Source organism: Mustela nigripes, chromosome 6 (assembly GCF_022355385.1).
Source record: "Mustela nigripes isolate SB6536 chromosome 6, MUSNIG.SB6536, whole genome shotgun sequence".
In the NCBI taxonomy this organism is placed as follows: Eukaryota; Metazoa; Chordata; class Mammalia; order Carnivora; family Mustelidae; genus Mustela; species Mustela nigripes.
Window position 1 is genome coordinate 106,045,676 of NC_081562.1, and position 25,658 is coordinate 106,071,333.

Genomic DNA, 25,658 nt, shown 5'->3' on the forward strand with positions numbered 1-25,658 from the left:
TACATTCTAGAAGGATCACTTTGGGCTCTTATGTGAAAACAGCAGATTTTGGGGGCTGTTGGTTGGGAAAGAAACTTGGAGATGAGTCAAAAGGCTGTTTCAGAAATTCATGAGAGTAGCTTATTCTGGGTTGATGGTGATAGTTGAGTTGGCAAGAAGTGGATACATTTGAGCTGTGCTTTGGAGGTAGGGTTGACAACTTGCTGGTAGATTGGATATGATGACTTAAGGGAGAAGGGAAGGAAAGGACAAGAATCCGTCTGAGGGATGACGTGAATACTTGGATTGCTGGGGTATGATTCTGTGTTCTTAGATGGGAAAAACTAGAGGATAAGTTTGGAGGTGAAATAGGGTTAGATGGGAGGATCAAAAATTTGCTTTTGACTGTGTTAAATATAAAATGCACATGAGACATTTTAGTAGATGTGTCTAGAAGATAGTTGGCATTCCTAAGAGTGGCCTGGGCAGGTAGTAATTATTTAGAAGCTAGCTGCAATGTAGATGATAAATGGTTAAGGTTATTTAAGAGAGGAAGAGAAAAGAGAGGGAAAAGAGAAGGGCCCTAGGATCCAGCCTGAAGGACACCAGCATTCACAGGGCATTTTAAGGAGAGAGAGCAAGTAGAGGAAGCTAAGAGACTCTTGTAAGGTAGGAGGAAAACCCAGGAAAGTGTTGTATTAAAAAACCAGGAAAGCCTTTCAAGAGGAAGGGGAGGGAGCAGTGATTGGTTTGTTTCTAGTGCTGCTAAAGAGATCATGAACAAAAAGGATAGACTAGTGACCTCTGGTTCTGGAAATATGGTGTTCATATAGGTGAACTTAACAAGAGCTATTTTGGTAGAGGAGTGGGAACAGAAACCAGACCTTGGAGTAGATCAAATTGTGAATAGTAGGTGATAAATATTCATGGCATGTGTAATAAGCAGTCATTTCTCTGTCATGTAAAAAGAGGTTTCAGCCAAACAAGTGAACTTTTTTCCAAGTGTGTTTCCTATATGCTGAAATTATTTTAAACTTTTTGGTTTCCCACACAGAATAATAGTAAAATTAGAATTACATAAAGCCTCTAATTTTTTGCTTATTCCTTTTATAAAAGTATATTTTGCATTCAATGGACAGCAAATGTGTAGATTTGAAATTTATTTTAATAAATTTCTTACTTATTTATTACTTATTTTTTTAGGTGTTTTTGGACTGTTAAAGAATACTAAGACTAAACTGGAGGACACCGAGGCATACTGTATTCCTTTTTAAAAAAGATTTTATTGGTCAGAAAGAGCATGCATGTACATAAGCAGGGGGAGTGGTAGGCAGAGGGAGAAGCAGGCTCCCCCCTGAGCAAGGAGCCAATGCTTGACTTGATCCCAGGACCTTGAGATCAAGACCTGAGCCAAAGGCAGACACCTAACTGACTGAGCCACTCAGACATCCCAGGCCTACTATATTCTAACTCCATATTTGTGGAGAATCTTTCCTAGATTCTTTGGACCTGTACTTGGAATTCATATTTTGCTTATTTTTGTGGTATTTGAGTATGATAATGTGAACTGAGAATTGTAACACAACTATCTTAAGTGCAGATATATGTTCTGGTAATTTTTTGATCTCTAAAAATGTTCATAATATGCATTTTGAATGTTAAAGAAAAGCAGGAGTTAAGATTGTGTATGTGTGTGTGGTGTGTGTGTGTGTGTGGATAAAGAGCAAGAGAGAAAGAGAACAATTTTTATAAAGTCATATACAGTGAAATTTAGAGTTATGTAAATATTTTAATGTTAGTGCACCAGAAAAGTATATCCATGTGTTAGTCAGCTTTTGCTGCAGGAACTACATACTCCAGAGGCTTAATGACTTAGAACGATAGGAACATACCTAAGGGATGTAGGTCAGGTGTGACTGCTTTAGATTGCCTTTCTTTTTGTGGGTCGGCTCCATGCATATTCTTATTCTGGGATCCAGACTGAAGGAGACTTTCTGGGACATGTTCTCATGGCAGATTGCAAAAGTCCCAGAGAACAAATCAAATCACATATTTGCATTCAAAGTTTCTGCTCATATGTGATAAGCTCATACATTTGCTTATGTTCCATTGGTCAAAGCACTTATGTGGCCAGATCAAAGATAATGGGATGGAGATTCTATTTCTCTGTGGGAAGAGTGAGTAAATAATTGAAAAGTTTATTATGTAATCTGCCACAGTTTGTAAGGAAAAAGCCATTCCCTATCCCAGTATCTTTATATAGGTTATTGTACTTCATAAAATAAATTTTCAGTGTTAGGGGTGCCTACCTGGGTGGCTAAGTTGGTTAAGGATCCATCTCTGGCTTTCAGCTGGGGTCATGGGATCAAGCCCCACCTTGGTCTCTGTACTCAGCATGGGGTCGGCTTGTCCTCCCTCTGCTCCTCTCCCTCAAATAAATAAATAAATAAATAAATAAATAGAATCTTAAAACAACAACAACAACAACAACAACAAAAACACGGAGTTTCATTGCTGCATCAGATGCTGGAGAGAATTTTCTTATACCACAGAATCCTAGAATGACAGTTAGAAGTTGTAGGTTCTTCTATTTAACTCCTGATTATAACTTTGTAGAACTTTTCAGTACATCAGTTTCTCTGAAAAAGAGCAACAATAACATTGTGTCTATCTTCTGTATGCATATTTTATGAATAATATGAGAACTTGTGAAAATTCTTTTAGTGTTTAGTTTTGGTGCTTGCTTTTCTGTTCCGGACCGTTGCCTGAATTCTAATAATGAGCATTGTGTTAAAAAAACAAAAACAAACTTAGTGTAAATATCCAGAGGTTTCCTAATACGAGGTAAATGAGTATGTGCATTTGAAGTGGCTGTTCTAGGATATGTTGAGTATCTGTGTGTTATAGATGAGAAAACTTAGTGAAAGCCTAAAAGACCCTTCTAGTGGTCTACCATTAGGAATTTCCAGCGTCTGGAGACATTTTTGGTTTTCAAAATTAGGGGAGTTGTGCTACTAGCATCTTGTGGGTAGAGGCCATGGGTGCTGCTAACCATCCTATAATGCACAGACGGCCCCCACAACAAAGAAGTACCTAGCTATGTATGTCAGCAAGTGCTAATATTTGTTCTGACTACCTCAGTAGCACATTGTCATTATAGTGTATCTAAAACTATTATGCCTTCTGTTGATGTAAGTATTATAGGAATGTATTTTTTTCAGATCCAGGTCTGTCATTTTGCAAATTTCCCAGAGATTTCATCAAATCATAATCTATGATGAGCTGTCTAAGTTGTGCTGTGCACAGCCTACAGGGGCCCTGTTCAGCTGCTTTGGGCCAGGTGCCTTTCTGAGCGCTAGAAATAACGGTGATAGGGAAGAGCCACGATTTTTGCCTGTATGGTGCAAGTGCAAAGGTGAAAACACAGATGATAAACCCCTGAAACACATAAATGAATGAGCTAATTATAAAAAATGATAATTGCTATGAGGAGAAAAGTATGCTAAGGTAATAAGGTGAGAGAATTTTGAAAACACTTTTTTTTAGAGCAGTTTTTAGGTTCCCAGAAAAATTGAGGGGAAACAGATTTTTCTGCATACTCCCTGCCCTCACACATAACCTAGCCTCCTCTACTGTCAACATCCCCCACCAGAGTGCTGTCTTTGTTAAAATTGATGAGCCTGTATTGACACATTTAATTACCTGAAGTTCATAGTTTACAGTTTACTCTTGATATTGTATATACTGTGAGTTTGGACAAATGTATGACATCTATCCATCATTATGGTATTATGCAGAGTACTTTCACTTTCAATGCCCTAAAATTCCTGGGTGCTCTGTTAGCGCACCCCCACCCCCCCTTAGTTCTTTAGCTATTGTTAAGGAAATCATGTTTGAGGTGAGGCTTGAGTGATAAGGAACCAGCAAAGAGATAGGAGAAGAGTATTTCCAGGTAGAGGAAACAAGCTAGTATAGGGGGCCACAGGTAGAATAAGCTTTTTCTCCTCTGTGGCTTCTGTCCCCTCCTGTCTCCTCCTCCCTGCTCCTTTTCTTCACCCTGAGGATTGAAAGAAAGCCAGTGTAATTAGAGCATGAGGAGCAAGAAGAAAAAGTGAAATGAGTTGAGGTCAGTAGGCCAGGCAGGGACCAGATCATATAGGTATATAGAAGGAGTTTAGATTTTATTTTAATAAAATCCGCTGGGAAGTGGAAGTGGAAGTGGCCTTTGAGGTGTTTAAACAGGAGGGAGGGATTGTGATTTTTAAAAGATCACTTTGGATGTGGAGAATAAACTTTGAGAAGACAAAATGGAAGGACAGGAACCTGTTGAATATTCTAGATGAGAAAAGATCTTGGCTTGAAACAGGGTGGTAGTAGCAGTAGAAATGGAGGGATTCCCATCGACTTGGGGGATTCCCGTTGACTTGTTGGAAGTCAAGCCAGGAGGACTTCCTGATGAAAGGTGGAGTGAAGAAAAGAGGGCAATCAAGGATGATTATTGGATATTTTAACTGCACAAAAAGTGGGATTGCTAAGGTTGGAGGCAGGCTTAAAAAGGGGGAAATCAGGAGTTTCGTTTTAAAATGTGAGATTGGAGATTCTGTTTAGTCATCTTAAAGGAGATAATTGAATATGTAGTAACTATATCACTATATGATTTTTTTTTTTTAAGATTCTATTTATTTATTTGACAGAGATCACAAGTAGGCAGAGAGGCAGGCAGAGAGAGAGGAGGAAGCAGGCTCCCCGCTGAGCAGAGAGCCCGATGTGGGGCTTGATCCCAGGACCTGAGCCCAAGGCAGAAGCTTTAACCCACTGAGCCACCCAGGCACCCCCACTATATGATTTTTAATGTAGTACTATTTGCTTATTGAAGCTAAAGACTTTTATTAAAGCTAGAAGGAATTTTAGACTGGCCAGTTTGAGATTAAAAATGACAACAAGGTTATGTTTAGAAGTTACGAGATGGTAAAATGTTTTTAGAATTTAGAATTTATCCAGTTCCTTTTGTGTTCTAGTGGTTATCTGTTTCTTTTTATACTATGTGTTTTTATTTATCATTTTCACTCGATAGGGTGGTATTTTCTAAATAAAATGTTTGTGCTCTTTGTTTTACTAATAAATAATCGACTGAATGTGATTTTTTCATCCTTACGAATGAACTCATTATATTGCCTTGAAAACCTGTATTTGATTTTCCTTTTTAACCCAGAAGCCAAAAGCCTGAACAAAAGAACCATTTCTCTTCACATCTGTTTTTAACATTTTCTGTGAGGAATCATGGATTGAGAGAATCAGAACCTTAGATTGTGGAATGATAGAGTTGAAAAGACTCTCTGAAACCATCTTGTTTACTTCCCTCAATTTACTAAAGAGGAAATTGTGTGTTTTTGTTCCTAATGAAAATTTGTCCTTTCTGTATTGTTTCTCTTGGAGTGGAAGTTCTTTGCTGAAAATGAGAAGATGGTTTATGGAGAGACCAGTGCATCTGTATGTACTACCTACCTGGGAGGTGGTTTCAGTAAGAAAACTCATTGGATCATTTAAGCAATGAAAACTTTTCTACTGCTCTAGTTTTCCCTTGTGTCTCTTCTTCATTCATTGCAACTTCCATTCTATATTTAATAATCTGTATACAGTACTGTCCCTTGCTTAATTTCAGAGTTGTTAGGAAGGGAGGTAGGAAAGAAGGAAGATAGATTTACAGAAAGCTGTGTAATTTTGAGACTGAAATGAAAGACAAAATATTAACTTAGTACCTTCCAGGGACTTAATGAGTTCCATACACTGATTTTCTGTTTGTTTGGTTTTGGAGGAAGGATTCTTTTCTTGAAATTTCCAGTTTGAAGTCAAAGTATGTGAACTGCTAGCAAATAGAGTGTATCCATCTGAATAATTGTAATAGCACTCTCACAGACAGCATCTCATTTGCTTCTCAGAATTGCACTCTGAAGTAGGAAGACCAGATATGATCTCTTTTTAAAAGTGGATGAAAGTGAGATTTAGAAAGCTTAGAGTAATTTGCCCAAGGTCACATGGCTAAATGAGAGCATGTGTTAGGTCTTCTGACTGCACTTTCTGCTTAACAACGCTGCCTTTATGAAAATTGCCAGCAGGCTGACTTCATGTTTCTCAATTCCAAACTCAACCACTGGACTTGTTTTTTGACAGACTTGTTGTATATACCTCGTTTTCTCTTACACTAGGATAATTTTGCTTCTCAGATGCATTCTAACCTTTCAGTGGATTTTTTATTTTGAAAGTACATAAACATCACGTTACCGTGGTGTGTTCTTTCACATTTCTAATGATTTTGCATCATTTTCTTAGAGTATTTGTTCCTTATTTATTTATTTATTTATTTATTTACTTACTTACTTACTTACTTAAAGATTTTACTTATTTGGGAGAGAGAAAACAAGCAAGCTTGCACAAGTTGTGGAGGGGAGGGGCAGAGGGAGAAGCAGACTCTCTGCTGAGCAGGGATCCCATCATGGGACTTGATCCCAGAACCCAGGACCCCAGGATCATGACCTCACCCAAAGGCAGATGCTTAACCAACTGAGCCACCCAGGTACTCCTATTCCCTCTTTTAAAAATACAGAACTTCAGTAGATTGCATAGGCTTTAAAAAAAGGTGGTAGTTTCCCTTAGATTTTCTAGCTGTGTTAAAGAATGTTGTAGGAAAAATAAGAGGGGGTGTCTTTTTTTAAAAAATAAAAAACAAGTTAAATGAAATTTTGAATTCATAAAAATAAGGTTTAAAGGTAATTGTATCCATTACAGAGTGATATGTCTTTTTATGCAGCTGTTTATCAGCAGATTCCTTTAACTCTGTGAATCTATTTTGGAATGCTTATCTTGTCACCTTTGGCCCTTTAAGGAAAATAAACAAATGCCAGGATATAATTCTCACCTACTAAATCAGAATCTTTGGGTCCTGGATGAGTATATTTTTAAAAATCTTCGCAAGTGACTAAGCTCCTTACTACTGTTTAAAAATTATAGTTCAAGGGGCGCCTGGGTGGCTCAGTCGTTAAGCGTCTGTGGTCATGATCCTAGGGTCCTGGGATCGAGCCCCACATTAGGTTCCCTGCTTTGCGGGAAGCCTGCTTCTCTCTCTTTCTCCCACTCTCTCTCCCCCACTTCCTGCTTGTGTTTCTGCTCTCACTGTCTGTCTCTCTCTCTCTGTATCAAATAAATAAAATCTTTAAAAAAAATTAGTTCTTTTTTTTTTTTTTTTAAGATTTATTTATTTTTAGAAAGCATGCGCAAGAGGGAGGGTCAGAGGGAGAAAGGAGAGAGAATGTCAAGCAGACTTTGTATCTAGCACAGAGCCTGACATGGGGCTCAATCTCACGACTGAGATGATGACCTGAGCCAAAACCAAGAGTTGATGCTTAACCAACTGTGCCACCCAGGTGCCCCTGTAGTTCTCTTATTTAAAATAACATGTTAAAAACTTCTCAGGAGCATGGTTTGCAAAAAGGCAAATCTCTACGCATTCTCTGAGGAATATTTAGGAAATCGAGTTAGATTTCTTGCTGTTTGTTAAAGGAAAATGTCACATTTACTCACAGTTCACTATTTTAAAAAAAAGTTGAGGTAATTCATATATAAAAATCTACCCATTTAAAGGGTACAATTAAAAAGTTTTAGTATATTCACAGAATTGTGCAACCATTACAACATTCTAGTTTAAAACATTTTTATTATCTCTAAAAGAAACCTTTAACCCATTAACTATCATTCCTGTCCCCACACCTGAACTCTAGGCAGCTGATTTCCAGTATACTTTCTGTCTCTACAGATTTTCCTGTTGTAGACTTTTTTTATAATGGAATCATGGGATGTGTGGTGTTTTATGACCAGCTCTTTTAATTAGCATAATGTTTTCAATGTTCATTTGTGTTGTATCATGTATCAGAACTTCATTCTCTTTTATGGCTGAATAATATTCCATTGTATGGTTGTACTATATTGAAAAAATGTTTCTGTTTTGTGTGCCCATGTGACTTCATTTCTCTTGGGTATATACACAGGAGTCATTTTTCTGGACTATGTGTTAACTCTGTTAACATTTTGAGGAGCTGCCAGACTGTGTTCTCTAGCAGCTGTACTATTTTACATCCCCACTAGCAATGTTTGAAGGTTCCACTTTTTCCATGTCCTGGCTGGCAATTAGTTTTGCCTGTCTTTATTCTTTTTTTAAAACATATATATGTATATTTAAAGATGTTATTTATTTGACAGAGCATGAGCAAGGGGCAGAAGCAAGGGAAGAGGAAGAAGCAGGCTCCCTGCTGGGCTGATGCTGGACTTGGTCCCAGGACCCTATCTTTTTGAATATACCAAGTGGTATCTCATTGTAGTCACAGTGGACTCTTGAATTTTTTTTTTTTTTAAGATTTTTAAGATTTTACGTATTTGAGAGAGAGAGTGCACAAGCAGAGGGAGCAGCAGGCAGAGGGAGAAGCAGGCTCCCCACTGAGCAAGGAGCCTGCCGTGGGCTCTGTCCAGGACCCTTGGATCATGACCTGAGCCAAAGGGAGGTGCTCAACTCACTGAGCCACCCAGGCATCCCTGACTCTTGATTCTTTATCAGGAGATCTACCTAGGTTAGCTGTGGGTGAAGATTTTAATTATTATTATTTTTAAAATCAATTAATTTTAAAAGATTATTTATTTATTTATTTGATAGAGAGAGAGAGAGAGACCACAAGTAGGCAGAGAGGCAGGAGAGAGAGAGAGGGTGAAGCAGGCTCCCTGCTGAGCAGAGACCCGACACAGGGCTAGATCCCAGGGCCTTGAGATCATGACCTGAGCCGAAGGCAGAGGCTTAACCCACTGAGCCACCAGGTACCCCTGAAGATTTTAATTATTTAACCTCTTTGAAGACTCTGGAAATAGAAATAAAAATCAAACCTATTAAAACCTCAAGTTGTGTCTGTTCAACTTCTAATGGTCTGTTCTTTTTGTCTGTTCTGTTAAACTACTTTAAGCTACTATCCTCTATCATCTGGAATACTGGGCTAGATCTCCTAATAGGGCTTTCTGTTTTGTTTCTTGTTTTTATCCAGTGTATTCCTCACACAGTTGCTAAAGAGAAATCTTAAAAATGCAGAGTTTTTGTTAACCATTTCCATTTTCAAAAATACATTTGCTTCCCATTGCACTTAGGACAAAATCCCCACTCTTTTTCATAATCTGCAGGACTCTGATGATCTCAACTCTCTGGTTGTCTAAATTCATTTCAGGATGTTCTCTTTCTTGGTCAGTGAGCCTCAACCACATTGTCCTTATTTCCTTAAACAGGCTAGGTTCTCTGCAGCTAGAGAGCCTTCAAATGTGGCTATTTTCTCTGCCCAGAGTGGTGTTAGGTCCACACCTCTGGCTAACTGCTGCTTATTCTTTAGTATTTAGGTTAAATATCACTTTCTTAGAGAAACTTTTCACAAATTCTCTGCCTCTTCTTCATTCTATTTCATCTTTTCCATTCTTATATTTAAGCATACCATTTATATTTCATCACAATACACACTGTAACTTGTAATTATATCTATCTATATATAAAGATTTTATTTATTTATTTGACAGAAATCACAAGTAGGCAGAGAGGCGGACAGAGAAAGAGGGGGAAGTGGGCTTCTTGCTGAGCAGGGGGAGCCCATTGCGGGGTTCAATCCCAGGACCCTGAGATCATGACCTGAGCCGAAGGCAGATACTTAATCTGAGCCACCCAGGTGCCCCGCCCGCAATTATATGTTTGTATGATGTTAATAATTATTTTTGCTTGTAGACTGTGTTCTGTGGTGGAACAGGTCTTGCTTTTGTCACCCCTTTTGTCATCCTCAGATTCTAGCCCAGTCTTTTTGATTCATGGTGGACGTATAACACATAATTGTCGAATGAGTTTGTCAGTAGCCAATATAGTGTTCTAGGTCTAAATGGTCTCAGGCAGTTTCCATAAAAAGATTTTTGTATAGAAAGAGAATATTGGGGTATGCTATTTTGATATTCAGGGAAAATTAGTTAACATATTTGTTTAATCTGTGATAGAATAAGTATTTTTATTATTAGAAGAATGATAGCTCATATTTATTGGGCATGTACAATGTATGAGGCAACTTTCCAAACTCTTTGCACATATTGTCTCATTCATCCCCAGAGAAGCCTTATAGAGTAGGCATTAGTAGTATCTGTTTTACAGATGGGGAAACTGAGGTTCCACTGAATTTATGTGAGTGATACATTGGGACATTTATTGGAGGATTTAATATACTACTTCTCTTCATGGGACTGGATTTTCCTTTCATTGGTTTATTGTCAGAAGTGTAATTTGGCAGTTTGGTTATTTGTCTTTAATATATTTTAAAGGACATTGTTTTCATAGATGGTCAAAATTATGGAAAAAGAGACCCTTGATAGGTGGTAGTGATCATTGTAATTGTGGAATTGACTTTTTTTTTTTTTAAAGATTTTATTTATTTATTTGACAGAAATCACAAGTAGATGGAGAGGCAGGCAGAGAGAGAGAGGGAAGCAGGCTCCCTGCTGAGCAGAGAGCCCGATGCGGGACTCGATCCCAGGACCCTGAGATCATGACCTGAGCCGAAGGCAGCGGCTTAACCCACTGAGCCACCCAGGAGCCCCTATGGAATTGACTCTTAAGTAGCTTCAAATGAAATATCTACGTGCACAATTACATTCATTTCCCTGTGTGTGATAGTCCTTTATTTGAGGCAATGGAGAAGTTAATTTACTTTATTCCTTAAGAAGCAATTTCTTTTTTTTTCTTTCTTTTTTTTTTTTTTTTTTTAAAGAAAGAGGACTAGAAATCACATATAGTTGACTCTTGAATGATACAGGCTTAAACTGCATAGGTCTGCTTATATGTAGATTTTTTTTTTTTGAAATATGCAGTACCAGTACTGTAAATATATATTCTCTTATTTATGATTTTTTAATAGTTTCTTTAGCCTGCTTCATTGTAAGAATACAGTATATAATATACAAAATATATATTGATCAACTATTTTTGTTATTGGTAAGGCTTCTGATCCATAGTAGACGATCAGGAATTAAGTTTTTAAGGAATTTTTACTACATTGGGGGGGTGGGGGATTATACATGGTTTTTTGACTACATGGGGTGGGGAGGTGGTGGGGTCATGCCTCATCCCTGGGTTGTTCAAGGGTTAACTGTACTTTAAAATTAAAATCTCCAGTCTAGGAATCTGTTTTTCTTTATGAAAAAGATTCTGGGGCACACTTAAAATTTGAGAACTAGTGATTATAGCCTTCTCCTTTTCATGATACATATGTATAGGCTCTAGACTGATGGAACTTCAGAGTAAAGGGTCCAGAGTAGCTGTTTTTATCTGTAAATGGAGTATCAGACAGTATGTCTTGTAGTGTGGTAGTGAGAATGCTACCTGCACGATACCAGTGAGAACAATGCCGGGTACATAGAAAGTACTTAAAATGTTGGATATGACACATCATCGGAAGCCTGTATTTTTGTCAGAAAGAAAAGATTTGCTTAAATTTCACCTCAGAAAGGCAGACTGTTCTATCCAAAGGACAAGGCATAATCTATTGGATATTGTTCTTAAAAGACTTTGTAATCATCTTAAAAAAAGATTGTTATGATCTGTTTATGCAAACCTAAATATAATGCCTATCCCCTACATTTAAAAAAGTTTGGAGTGATGTATTTGCTCAATAAATAAGGAAAGGAATGAGTAAATGATTGTATCTGAGTTTTAGCACTGCTAGCCAGCTGTGTGATTTTGGCCAATTTTCTTTATTTCTTTGGGCCTCATTTTCTTAATATTGAAATGAAGTTGTTGGAGTTAAGTGATATCTAATGGTTTCTCAACCTTCACATTTTTTTAAAAAAGATTTTATTTATTGGGGTGCCTGGGTGGCTCAGTGGGTTAAAGCCTCTGTCTTTGGCTCAGGTCATGATCCCAGGATCCTGGAATCGAGCCCCACATTGGGCTCTCTGCTCGGTGGGGAGCCTGCTTCTTCCTCTCTCTCTGCCTGCCTCTCTGCCTACTTACGATCTCTGTCAAATAAATAAATAAAATCTTAAAAAATGAAAAGATTTTATTTATTTATTTGACAGAGACACACAGCAAGAGAGGGAACACAAGCCAGGGGAGGGGCCGAGAGAAGCAGGCTTCTGCAGGAAGCCCGAGGCAGGGCTCAATTCCAGCACCCTGGGATCATGACCTGAGCTGAGGGCAGACGCTTAACCAACTGAGCTGCCCAGGCGCCCATCAACCTTCACATTTCTGTGGTCCCCCCACTTTAGTTTTGTTAGAGGAGAAAAGATGAGTGAGAGTCATAATTAGTTTTTCATGGATTGGTCTAATTAGGTATCTTTGCTTAAATAACTCTACTTAATAGCTACTTTTATCACTTTTAGCAAATGGGTTAAAGCCTCTGTCTTTGGCTCAGGTCATGATCCCAGGATCCTGGAATCGAGCCCCACATTGGGGCTAAATGTTATTTAGTGAAGCCGTTTCTGTGCTTCAGTATATAATCTCAGAGGAAGCAGTTTGGTAAAAGGGAAAAAAAAGGGAGAGTTTTGGGTTCAGAGATACCTCAGTTTGAACCTCTGATCTCTTCTACATCATTATTTCCCAATATTTTTGAGTAAAAAACAAAACAACAAAAAACCTTATTGAAGTGTAATATGCATATAGAAAAGTACATATTTTGTAAACGGATAGTGCCATAAATTTGTATAAAGTGGGCACCACCTGTGTAACCAGTACCCCTAGAACTCCCCTTAATGCCTTCTCTCTTCCATAGTGATGCCTGCCCCTTTTCCAGAGGTAACCATTGTCTTGACTTCTAGCGGTAGAGATTAGTTTTCCTGTTTTTGTACTTTATGTCATCGGAACCATTCAGTATATACTTTTAAAAACATTTTTTATATTTTATTAACATGTAATGTATTCTTTGCTTCAAGGTCTGTGAATCATCAGTTTTACACAGTTCACAGCACTCACCATAGCACATACCCTCCATAACTCAGCTACCCTATATCTCCTCACCAAACCCCTAGCAACCCCCAGTTTGTTTACTGAGGCTAAGACTCTCTTACAGTTAGTCTCCCTCGTCAGTTCCATTTTGTTTCATTTTTCTTATATCTGGCTTCTTTCACTCAGTATCATATTTGTGAAATTCATTTGTACTTCTGTAGCTATAGTTCATCTTAACTTTCTGTGACTGTAACATATGTATACTATTAAGACTAGTGGGTTGTTTCAAGTTTTGGACTATTAAAAAACTATTTCTGTGGATATTCTAGTGCTTGTCTTCTGGTGAAGGTACAGAAGCATTTCTGTTAGCTCTATACCTAGGCCATCAGGGGATGGCCCCTTTCCTCCTTTAAACATCAAAAATGTTTAATAGACCATCACACGATGGTCATATTTTTAATATTAGTTTGAAAAAAATGCATGATGGAAATTGATCAGGAGTTCTTTAGTTCATCTATGTAAGGTACTGTTGTTAGGTTGGGAACCAAGGTACCATTCAGAGCAGTGTAACTTCCCTTAGATTGCATTTCTGTATTTACCATGCTTGATCTGGATTTCCCCCATCATAAAATGGGAATAAAAATACTCATCTCAGAAGGTTGTTGAGGATTTAATTTGTAAAAGCACTTAGCACAGTGTCTGGCATGTAGTTAGCACACAGGAAATAAGAATTCTGTTACCCCATTCTTTGTTTGTAATAGTACTCAAACAGTTGCAATAAATCTAGTAATTACATCCTGAATTTATTCTTAAATCTCAGCCACCCTTGACTTCAACAGTTTTTTCACAAAGGTGTTTTCTAAATCTGTCATCTTAGTACTGACCTCTTTATTGGAGCATTAACTGCTTTAAATTGAAATAATTTAGCCTGCTTCCTCCCCCATAAGCTTTTCCTTCTAATGTCCTGGTTTCTACTGAATCGTCCCAGCTTTCTTCTAGGTTTTCAAATCTGGTTCCTAAAATGTCAGACTGGAGGGAATACCAAGAGTCATTTAGTTTAGTAAAAATGCATGCATGCATTTATTTTTTTCTGCAGATGTTGTTAGGTGTTTTTTAAAAAAGATTTTATTTATTTATTTTTAGAGAGAGAGAGAGTACAAGTCAGGGTGGGGCAGGGGCAAGCATACTTCACACTCTGAAGAGGCCAGTAGGGGGCTCAGTCTCACAACCCGGAGATCATGACCTGAGCTGAAACCAAGAGTTGGGTGGCTTAACCAATGGAGCCACCCAGGTCCGCGATGTTTTTTTAAGTATGTCTTGGCACTCTGGGAATACAAAGATAAAACATAGTTTTGGCCCTTGTTGAAGGCAGTTTGGAGGGACAGACAAGGAAATGAGTACATTTGTGGTAAGGGCTGTGGGATTGTACAAGGTGCTATAGGATTAACTGTACTTTTAGCTGGGGGTCTAGGGAGGCAAAACTTGAGTTTCAGAGTTAAGTAGGAGAAAAGAGTTAAGCACATTCTAGGCAGAGGGAACAGCAGATGTGAAGACACAGAAGTAGGAAATAGTATGCTTTTAGGGAATGGTACCAATAATAGCTAGCATGTATTGAATATACGTTGGTATGTACTGGTATCTAAGCCTGGAAAGTGTTCATCATAGCTAGAATGAAGGATCAAGAGTGCAGGGTAGCAGAGGGTTTGGTAGCAAGTAAGCCTAGACAGTTGAGGCCTGAAATCCAGATTTCTAGACTCCTGGTGCAGTATATTTTATCATCCAGAATTCTTTTTATAATGTATAATGTGGTATGTTGGTTGAAATGAATAGGCCATTTCTTCCAGGTCTCTGACTCCAAAACGTGAACTCTCTTAACTGTATTTGCTAAGGTGTATAGTTAAGCATTAAGGAAGTAAGCTTCCTTAGACAAAACCACAAAAGAGGCATTTTAAACCAGGTTGCCCTGATCTCTAGTTCTATAGGTTTTCTTCACATCTTTGAGTTTTCAAGGTATTTAGACAAAGAGAGCAGCCTTTATGGTTGTCCTACTTTTCTTCTGCTCCAGATGCTTCTTAATAAATGGGAGGATTAGGAGCTAGCTTTTACTCATTTCATGTAGGGATTATTTTTTGAGCAGTTTTACTTTAACCAAACTCCTAAGAATGCCACTGTATATTAATTTATCCTATGAAAGCTAACTTGTAAATAGGCTATCATTTGCTGAGCTCTACATTTCTTTTCTGGAGGAAGTGTATTTAGGATATTTAAGACTAGAGAGAGTTGCTATGTGACAATAAAAAAAATTTGGATGGGGCACCTGGGTGGCTCAGATGGTTAAGTGTCATGATCCTGGGGTCCTGGGATCAAGCTCTGCACCGGGCTCCCTGCTTGGCGGGAAGCCTGCTTCTCCCTCTTTCTCTCCTGATGCTTGTGTTCCCTCTCTCACTGTGTCTCTCTCTGTCATATAAATAAATAAAATCTTAAAAAAATAATTTGGATGATTTTAAAGAGCCTTTCTGTTAAGCTTTGATAGAGATGACTAGTCTGTATGGGTTAAAAGTATATATATTTTTAGGCAGCCCAAAATGAATGTTTTTTTCTTTTACACATTAACTATTATACTTAGTTTACTGGACAGTTCAAGAGACACAGTCACCAGTGCCTTTTCTTTTTCAGCTTTCGTTTTTTGTAGACACCTTAATTCCATTAACCCCTGTGTTTGTCTTTGCCTGCTTTATCAGCTTACTACCTTACTACACATTTCAGATTTCTAAATTAAAGCTGGGTTCAGCCCGTCCACTTTCCAAAAAGACTGTTTAATAACCTTTTGCTCAAACTAAGCCAGGTTTATTACATGCTGCAGTAAAAGGGCATACCACATAAAGGGGTATGTGGTTTACAAAGGAGAAGTCATAGATGGATATCTCTAAGGTTTAGGGGTCTGGGTTCTAGATGTTTAAGTCAGGTCTTTGATTACAGCAGTCATGGGGTGCCTGGGTGGCTCAGTCAGTTGAGCATTCGACTCTTGATTTGGGCTCAGGTCATGATCTCAGGGTCATGAGAGTGAGCCCTGTGTGGGGCTCTGCGTTGAGTGCAGAGTCTGTGATCCCCCCCTCCCACCAATGCTCTCTCTCTAAAATAAATGAATCTTTAAAAAAATGAATAGAGGGGTGGCTGGGTGGCAGAGTTGGTTAAGTGTCAGACCCTTGGTTTTGTCTTAGGTCACGGTCTCCGGGTGATGGGATCAAACCCCACATTGGGCTCTATGCTCAGTGCAGAGTCTGCTTGGAGTCTCTCTCTCCCTGTTCCTCTGCCCCCCACATGTGTGTGTGGGTGCGCATGCATGCTGTCTTTCTCAAATATTAAAAAAAAACCCCAAAACAAAAACAGCAGTCATACTGACTTGCACACAGTTTGTGATTTGATAGTTTAGGATTGGTAGAGCAAGTCTTAGTGAACAGTTATTTGATAAGTGAGCAGATTTACCCAGTTGAACAATTATACTAAGGGGCTGGTTGTATAGTTAAATGAATTTTTGAGAAGCTTCTAAAGCTAATAATAAAATTATTTACTGGTTAGTATTCTAAACCTTCCTGGGCATGGATTCTCTGGAACAGATGATAGAATTCTCTGGGATTGAGTCCTGTATTGGGCTCCTTGCTCAGTGGGAAGCCTGCTTTTCCCTCTGCCTGCTGCTCCTTCTGCTTGTGTGGTCTCTCTGTCTCTCCCTCTTGCTCTCTCTTTGACAAATAAATATCTTTTTTAAATAAAATAATCTTTTTAGTAAACATTTGTTAACTGTATTGAACTGAGTTGTGCTAAAACAAGTAAATGCCCAAGTGAATTCTTTTCATATTAGACTGATCTTAAAGGTCTTTCATCTTTATCACTATGGTTCTCTGTCTTTCCAAAGGCAAAATATATATTCTAGAGAATTATCATCTTAGGTTCACTGTGGATAGATCATCAGAGTCGGATATCATTGTATTTTGAAATATAAGTTTAACTTAGTCTTTTCACAGATGGACCTCACTGAATGTAGGAGAAAAATACTTAAAAGGTGCCTTTGTACTTCAGAGCATTGACCTTTAAGTTTAAATATAGTAATTTGTGTGTAGGAAACTTTAGAGAATTAAATCTTATGCCTTTTTTAAAAAAAAGATTATGTATTTATTTGTCAGAGTGAGAGAGAGAGCACAAAGCAGGTAGAGCGGCAGGCAGAGGGAGAAGCGGGTTCCCGACTGAGCAAGGAGCCCTATGTATGATTTGATCCCAGGACCCTGGGAACACGACCTGAGCCGAAGGCAGATGCTGAACTCACTGAGCCACCCAGGTGTCCCAATTTTATGCCTTTTTAAAGACAGCTTTAGTTTTAGTCTTTTAATCTTTGACAGTGTCATGTTGCTCTTCATAATTTATTTTGATGAGGGTTAGAATATGAACAGAAGCAGAACATAACATGTATTTAACACTTGTATGTGATCATCTTAAAATAGATGCTATTTAGTGTTGAAAGAGAGGTTTTTGGGTACTATAGTTTAGTGCTGGCTAATGGGAAGTTATTTCTGCTCTTGATAGTGTAGTTCTTTAGAGTTAATATTGGAGGAAAAAACTGTTTTATATACTGTGCCCAGGATAGGCTTTCTAAACCATTGTTTCGTGGCATAGCCATGAACTGGCACATGAACCCTAGAGAATGCATTTTTTATTCTGTGTTACAGCCAGTGTTTGACTCTACCATTTTATTCCTACTTGTTATCTTTTGCCTAACCCGGGGAGCTATATTTATTTCTACCTACTCTTTGTAGATCTCTTAATTAGCAACTCCATAATGCTTGAACACAGTAAATAGCTAATTATGGGCTAGTATTTTAGATGTTTATTTTTTGAGAATTAGAGATAATACTTGATAAATTAACAGACCAAGAATACTTTGTACTTGGGAACGAATATTCTTTTTTAATAAATATTCACAAATTTTCCTGACATATTGGGATGGATAGAAGTACTTATTTTTACTGGGATATGTATTTCTGACCACTGACACATTATACCTCACAGCATACACTGGACTACCAGAGATAGAATTATAGTTGACTCTTGAGTACTGAAAGGGTAAAGGGTGTGTCAACTTTCTGAAAATCTGTATATAACTTTTGACTTCCCCCAGAACTTAACTGCTGGTAGCCCACTGTTGATTGGCAGCCTTATTGATAACATAAAAAGTTGATTACACATATTTTATATGTTCTGTGTATTATATACAATATTATATGCTATTACTATATAAGCTAGAGAAAGGAAAAGAAACGTTACTAAGAAAGGTATAAGGAAGAGAAAATACATTTATGGTACTGTACTATAAAACATTCATGTGTAAGTGGATCTCTGCTCTTCAAACCTGTGTTGTTCGGTGTCAGCTGTATTATTGTTGGCAGTATTTATTAACAAAAAACTGACTTAAAAGCGGATGTAGTTACATATCTTAGAAATGTAGTGCACATTGAAATCCTTGCTTATGTATAGGCTTGCATTCTGTTCAATTGAGATTAATTTTTTTAGAAGTGCTATTTTGGGTAGAAGGGGCACTTGTAAAAGATGAGAAGAGAAAATGTGGACAAGCAGCTTTAACACTTTGCAGGGTCCCAGTATGCATGAGTTTCAGTTATCTTGGGTTAGTCAAATAATACCAGGCTCTCAACAATATGGTTCAAATTTCACTGTTTACTGTGTATAATTGCATAAAGCACACACTTTTGTGCTAGCTCTTTAGTCTACAGTCTGCATATCTACTGTGCAAATAGTAGATATGCATCAGGATTAGTGTCCATCCAGTCTTGTCACTTCTTTCAAAGTCTGTCATGACTGATTGGTTATCATATATCTGTCATTCATTTTTTTTTTTTTAAAGATTTTATTTATTTATTTGAGAGAGAGAGAAAGTGAGAGAGAGCATGAGCGAGGAGAAGGTCAGAGGGAGAAGCAGACTCCCCATGCAGCTGGGAGCCCGATGCGGGACTCGATCCCCGGACTCCGGGATCATGACCTGAGCCGAAGGCAGTTGTCCAACCAACTGAGCCACCCAGGTGTCCCTATCTGTCATTCATTTAATGCATAAGACAGTGAAGTATATGGTTGTGTGGTTTCCCAGTGATATACCCATGTGATGTTTTACAAAAATGGATAATCAGAAGGGGGAATTGGCTAACAAAGGTAAAAATAAAAGCAAAGAAATGAAACTGATAATGCTGCATTTGCAAATCAGACCAAACATATATGGCTATAGAAGAAATACCTAATTGGGACTGGGAATGTTGACCCTGCTATCACTTAAGAGATTCTAGATGTGCAGCCAGGGGAACATGATGAAGGCAAACTGGTCAACATAAAGGAGTAAAGTGTTTGTGACAAAAAGGATGAAGATGTCCAGAGAAGTTGATGCCGGGGGGGAAAAATCACATTGAAGGAAATCTTAGAGAGGGGTGCCTGGGAGGCTCAGTGGGTTAAAGCCTCTGCCTTCGGCTCAGGTCATGGTCTCAGGATCCTGGAATTGAGCCCCATCCATATTGGGCTCTCTGCTCAGCAGGGAGCCTGCTCCCCCCCTTTCTCTCTGTCTACTTGTGATCTCTCTCTGTCAAATAAATAAATAAAATCTTTAAAAAAAAAAAAGGAAATCTTAGAGATATTTCATGAGGTGACAGCACAAAGAGTAAGATGTTTAAAGCTGATCCAAACTCAGAGTATGGACAATTTCCCAAGGCCGAGAAGAGTTGCTCACCTTGTATCATAAATTATACAACACGAAGGCAAGCACTGGGGCGCCCAGCTGGGGTGCAGTTGGTAAAGCAGGCAACTCTTGATCTCAGGATCATGCGTTCAAGCTGCACACTGGGTGTGGAGCCTCCTTTAAAAAAAAAAAAATAGTAGGTACTGCTCAAATTACTCTGGGTAAGTTTCTTATAAATAAATAATTCTCAATGTTTCTGTTTTTAAAATATAGCATACTAAATACTAGTTTTACTATTTTTAAAATTGTCTTACACATTTATAACTGACAGTTTTAATATTTTAACAAATTTGAAAGCCACAAAATAGCCATTTTCCTCGTTGGTTATTAAGAATGCTTTACATGATTGTGGCTTGCATAGTCATTTTTACTATCCTGTACCACTAGAAAGCAAAGTCTGCCTGTATGTGTTGTGGCCTTTTGGTCAAATGTGTTACCCACAAAATTAGGCACTTTTATAATTAGAAAACAGTGAGAGTGGAAAGAATATAGCATGAACTTTGGAACTTGTATGGACCTGAGTTGAACTTTTGACTGGTATTTTCTAGGTGGGTAACCCTGAGCAAATCATTCAGCCTTAGTGTGCTCATCTGTCAAATGGTAGCTGCTCAATGAGTACTTTCTAAGTTTTTTGAATGAATGATTACCATTTAGCCATGGCACTAGTAACCACTTATTAATAAGAAGTGTGAAGTATCTGATAAAATATTCTTTTCTGATGTGAACACATAATACCGTAGTAGGTATATAGACCATCCCTCATCATATCTTTAGATCAGAGTTTCTCAATGACTGTTGACATATTAACCAGATAGTTCTTTGTTTTGGAGAACTGTTTTTGCATTGTCTGCCCCCTACCTACTAGTTGCCAGTAACATTTTCCCCTACTTGTGACAAGCAAAGACAACTATAGATATTGCCAGATGTCCCCTAGGTGGGGAAGCAGAATTGCCCCTCCTTGAGAACAACTGCTATAGACTTTGTGTTTTCTTAATTTCTTTCCTTTCCTGTCTCCCTTCTTCAGCGTTGCCTTCTCTCTGTTGCCAGAGTAAGTTTGTCAACACAAATGTTAATCGTGTTCAGCTTGGCCCAACCTCATCATTTAAATGCTCAGCTTTGCCTACGTGACAAAACCTAAAAACCCTTAGTATGAAAAGCCTTTAGCACTTCTGTTCCTCTCTCCTGTTTTTGTTTTTGAAAGCATTTTATTGAGGGAGGATTTACACAGATAACATTTTATTGAGGAATAATTTAAACATATGTAAATCTTAAACATATAGCACCATGACACTACCTATATACGATCACCACAGATCAAGATTCAGATTATTTTCATCATTTCAGAAACTTCTCTTATGCCTTTTTCAAGTCAGTAACCTCTCTGTGCCTTGCCTTTATATTCCCAGAGAGAACCATTCTTCTGATTTGTACCACAATGGATTGTTTTATTGTTGCTGAACTATGAGTGGAATCATACAGTAATATACTCTCTTTATGATTGGCATATTTTTGTTACTTAGCCATACTCTTTTGTATGTTGGTAGTTCTTTTTAATTACTGAGTAATCTGTTATATTCTGTTATGTAAATATATCACACTTGTTTTTATCCATTTTCTTATTGATAGACAGTTGGATTATTTGTGGTTTTTTACTTTTATGAAGAATGCTGCTGTGGACCCCTGTGTCTTTTAAAAATTTATTTTTATTGTAAAATATATAGTATAAAGTTTGCCATTCTAGCCATTTTTCATTGTACAACTTAGTGACACTAATTACATTCACAGCCATCACCACTGTTGCCAAAAATTTTCAACATCCCATACAGAATTCTGTACCTATTGAAATAGAATTTACCATTCCTTCCTTCCAGTCCAGCCCCTGGTACCCACTCTCTAGTTTCAGTGTCTGTGAATTTGCCTATTCCAGATTTTTCATATAAATGGAATTGTATGATATTTGCCCTTTTGTGTGTGACATAATGTTCTCAGTGTTTATCCATGTGGTAGTACACACCATAACCTTTTTATGACTGAGTGCTATATTCTGTGTATGTGTATGCCACATTTTTATGTATTTATTTGTTGATGGGCATTTGGATTGTGTCTGTACTTAACCTTTTTTTTTTTTTAAGATTTTATTTATTTATTTGACAGAGACAGAGAGAGAGAACGAGAGAACTACGTGCACATGTATGAGCGTGCTGATACGGGGGTTGATTTCAGGACCCTGGGATCATGACCTTAGCTGAAGGCAGATGCTTAACTGACAGAGCCACCCAGGCACCCTTGTACTTAACCTTTTTTAGTCTAACGTCACATTGACTTATTGCTGCAGCAGCCATGCTAAACTATGTATTCTTTGTGTGTGTTTTTTCTTTCCTCTGTGTTTTTGGATATACACTGTTGCCTTTACCTGTTATGTCTTTTCCCTGCCATGCCTAACTCCTGAATCTCTTACACATTTTTCAGCTCTTGGTTCAGATGTTACCTTTCTCCACCAGTGTCAAAGTTAACTGTTTTCTTTTGCATCAGACCTTTTTCATACAGTTCACTTGCTGTATTTACTTACATGTATATCTTCTCCCCCAGGTTGTGATACTAACTTTAATGTTCGCAGTACCTAGCCCATCATTATAATAATAAAGACTATCACTTATATTGCCTTCTGAGTCTTGGGTCCTATGATAGTTTCTTTTTCTTTATTGTCTTTATTAAAACAGATCTGCATTGTAGGTACGGTATTAAAATCATTTCACAGATAAGGAAAGCTTTGGTTAAATGTAGTCTTATCAGAGATGACAGAATTTATCAGTATCAGTTTTTCCGACTTCAGACTCTTAATCCATTATGCAAGCCACCTTTCCTAAAATATGTTTAACTAAATGAATAAACATGTTTTTGGCAACTAGTTGTTGTTTGACTCAGACCATACATCCTGCATTCTGAATGTACTAGTTTTCTTTCGATAAATGTATTGGCTCCCAACAGCAGTGTCATTGTTTTTCTTAACCTCCTTATGATTGGAAAGTTGAACCATTCATCTCTCTTTTCTGTAAAAAGTAGGAGTACCCATGGAGAGAGACACCCTATCCTCATTTTTTCTTATCTAAATCATTAAGTGTGTGAAATACCCTTTGTTTTGCCATGGAGTCTGGCTTACCTTTTCCTATCAGTGGTCTTCTATGGATCCAAATGTATTATTAGCCCGATATTCAAAACTACTGTCTGTAAGTAATCCCATTGACATTTCAGACCATTCCTGCAACTTAATTGGGTTTTACTTATGTTGGTTTAGGAAATATTTAACTAGTTCTGCTTTATGTGCTCATTTATTTATAGTTTTATTAGAAACTGCTGGCATAATTTATAAGAAAAGACAATCGTTTCTTTTACTCTGTGAAGATCATGTAAATGTTGAATATGCATAACTATTTAAGCTATTTTACATTTTATATATAAAATTACATTTTATACTTTAAACTCAGTCTGCTCATCCTTTTAAGCTATTGTCTATTTTGTGTTTAATTAGGCACTTCTAAAAAATTTTTGTTGAAAAAATTTTAAAGCGTTAATTGAGCTGTAGTGAAGTATATAACATATTACACAGAGCTGTTTTGGGGGGTCATGGGGAAGAAGATCACATAGACACTTAAAATCTCACTTAGGAAATGATACACTAAAAAGGAAAATTATGTCAAATGAGAAATAAAATGGTATAAGTCAGTAAAACATCTGTAAATCAGATATATTCATTGTCAAATGGGGGCTACGGACTTTTAACTGCTGGAAGAGTTGAGAAGAGGAGGCAGTTGCTGTGGGTTAGGTAGGGCCATGTACCTATGTACATGTAATTTCTCTGGTGAAAATTACTTCTTGATTAAGAGAGGATTGAAAAACTAAAATATTACAGTGGTCTGTAGCCCTCTGTAGGGCCACAGTACATATAAATACACAGTATATTGTGTTAATAAAGTTGCCTGGAGATGGAAGAAGCAATCTAAAAATGTTTGGTGGGGGAGGGGAAGGTGACAATCATGAAAGAATTGTTGAGAAACTGGGCACTGAAGGACAGACAGGTAAGTTTTAGGGAAGTAAGGAACGGAGGGTATTTTTATTTTTTAAACATTTTTAAAATTTAAATTCAGTTAATTAACATAAAATGTATTATTGGTTTCAGTGGTACAGGCCTGTGATTAATCAGTCTTATATAATACCCAGTGTTCATTACATTGCATGCCCTCCTTTAATGTCCGTCGCGCAGTTACTCCATCCCTCCACCCCTTTTCCTTCCAGCAACCCTCAGTTTCTTTCTTATGATTGAGTCTCTTATGGTTTGTCTCCCTCTCTGGTTTAATCTTGTTTTATTTTTAGAGGGTGGGTTTTTTTTTTTTTTAAGGTTTTATTCATTTATTTGAGAGAGGGAGAGAACCCAAGTCGGGGAGAGAAGCAGACTTCCCACTGAGTGGAGACCCCAATGTGGGGGCTCCGTCCCAGGACCCTGAGATCATGACCTGAGCTGAAGGCAGGCATTCAACCAACTGAGTCATCCAGGTGCTACAGAGGATGTTTTGTTCTTTCTTTCTTTATTTATTTTTATTATTTATTTGATAGAGAGATCACCAGTAGGCAGAGAGGCAGGCAGAGAGAGAGGGAAGCAGGTTCCCTGCTGAGCAGAGAGCCCGATGTGGGGCTTGATCCCAGAACCCTGAGATCATTACTTGAGCCGAAGGCAGAGGCCACTGAGCCACCCAGGCGCCCTCAGAGGATGTTTTATAAGTAAGAATGGTAGAGAAGCAGAGTCAAGATAGATTTCTTGGAGAGCGTGATTTTTTAACAGTTGAGATTGGTATGTAACATGTTTCAAGTGCTTAGTACTAAGCCCTTAGTTATCTTGGAACATAAAGAGTAGGAAAGTGAAATCTTAGGATTTCTTTTTAAACATGTTCAAATTCAAGTGTTGTGGTAGATTACTTACTGTGCCTACATGTTCATCCTTACCACTTTTCTGACTGGAGGTAGAAAGTCATTCATTTCTTCAGCAGTCATTTTAGCTGGTATTGTTTATCTAGCAGACTCTTAGTAGATAACGGAATTCCAGTTCTCTTGTGCTGACATCTTCAGTGAGTGGCAGAATCTCAGAATTTTAGAGAATAGGGAAGACGGTAGAGATTGTTTAGTTTTAAACTTCTTTTAGATAGAAATGAGAAAATTGAGGCTCAGATTGAGAGACCTATATACGGTTCCATTGATATTAGTGGCAAAAATCACACTCAACTACTTAGGTCTCCTGACTGCTGGTCCATTGCCCTTCTCACAGTATCATTCTGTCTGTACTAGTGTGAAGTGAAGCTTCATCTGGAGACAAATGTTAATTTTAATGGTGCATCCCTTAAGGTCTGACCGGATTGTCATTTCTTCATTTCATCAAGAATGTGGAAAGATAGTGAGTGGGGGAGTTTTTACTTTTTTTCTTTACTAGTTTTAACCTTGGGCAACTTATGTAAACCTCTTTGCCTGATGTTCTTTATACGTTAAATGGGGATAAGAATACTTATAATAGGCGACTGTCAGGATTAAGTTAGATGGCCTATATAAAACCCTTTCTTTTATGCTTGGCATATCTTAAGAATTGAGTAAATGTTTTTTTTCTTTTGTTTTTCGTCTTCCCCCCCCCTTTTTTCCCCTTACCATATTGTATTACAAATATTTATTTTATATGTACCAGGTACCATCTTAGAGATTTTTCCCCTCAGCAGTTTCTTGAATATGTGAATATAATCTTAACACAAAAAAAAATGAACCATTCAAGCTACCCCAGGAATTTGCTACTGAAACAAGCATGGGAATGCTCTTATATTTCATTTGTCTGCCAGTGAGAAGCATTGAGTAACTTTCGTT

The 25,658-nt window shown here is 37.7% G+C and overlaps 1 protein-coding gene across 3 annotated transcripts in view; it reads left to right on the top strand.

Annotated features, from left to right (window-relative positions):
* Positions 1–25,658, top strand: part of ADIPOR2 (adiponectin receptor 2) — a 99,459-nt gene that overhangs the window by 56,712 nt on the left and 17,089 nt on the right. The gene's annotated exons all lie outside the window — the stretch shown is intronic.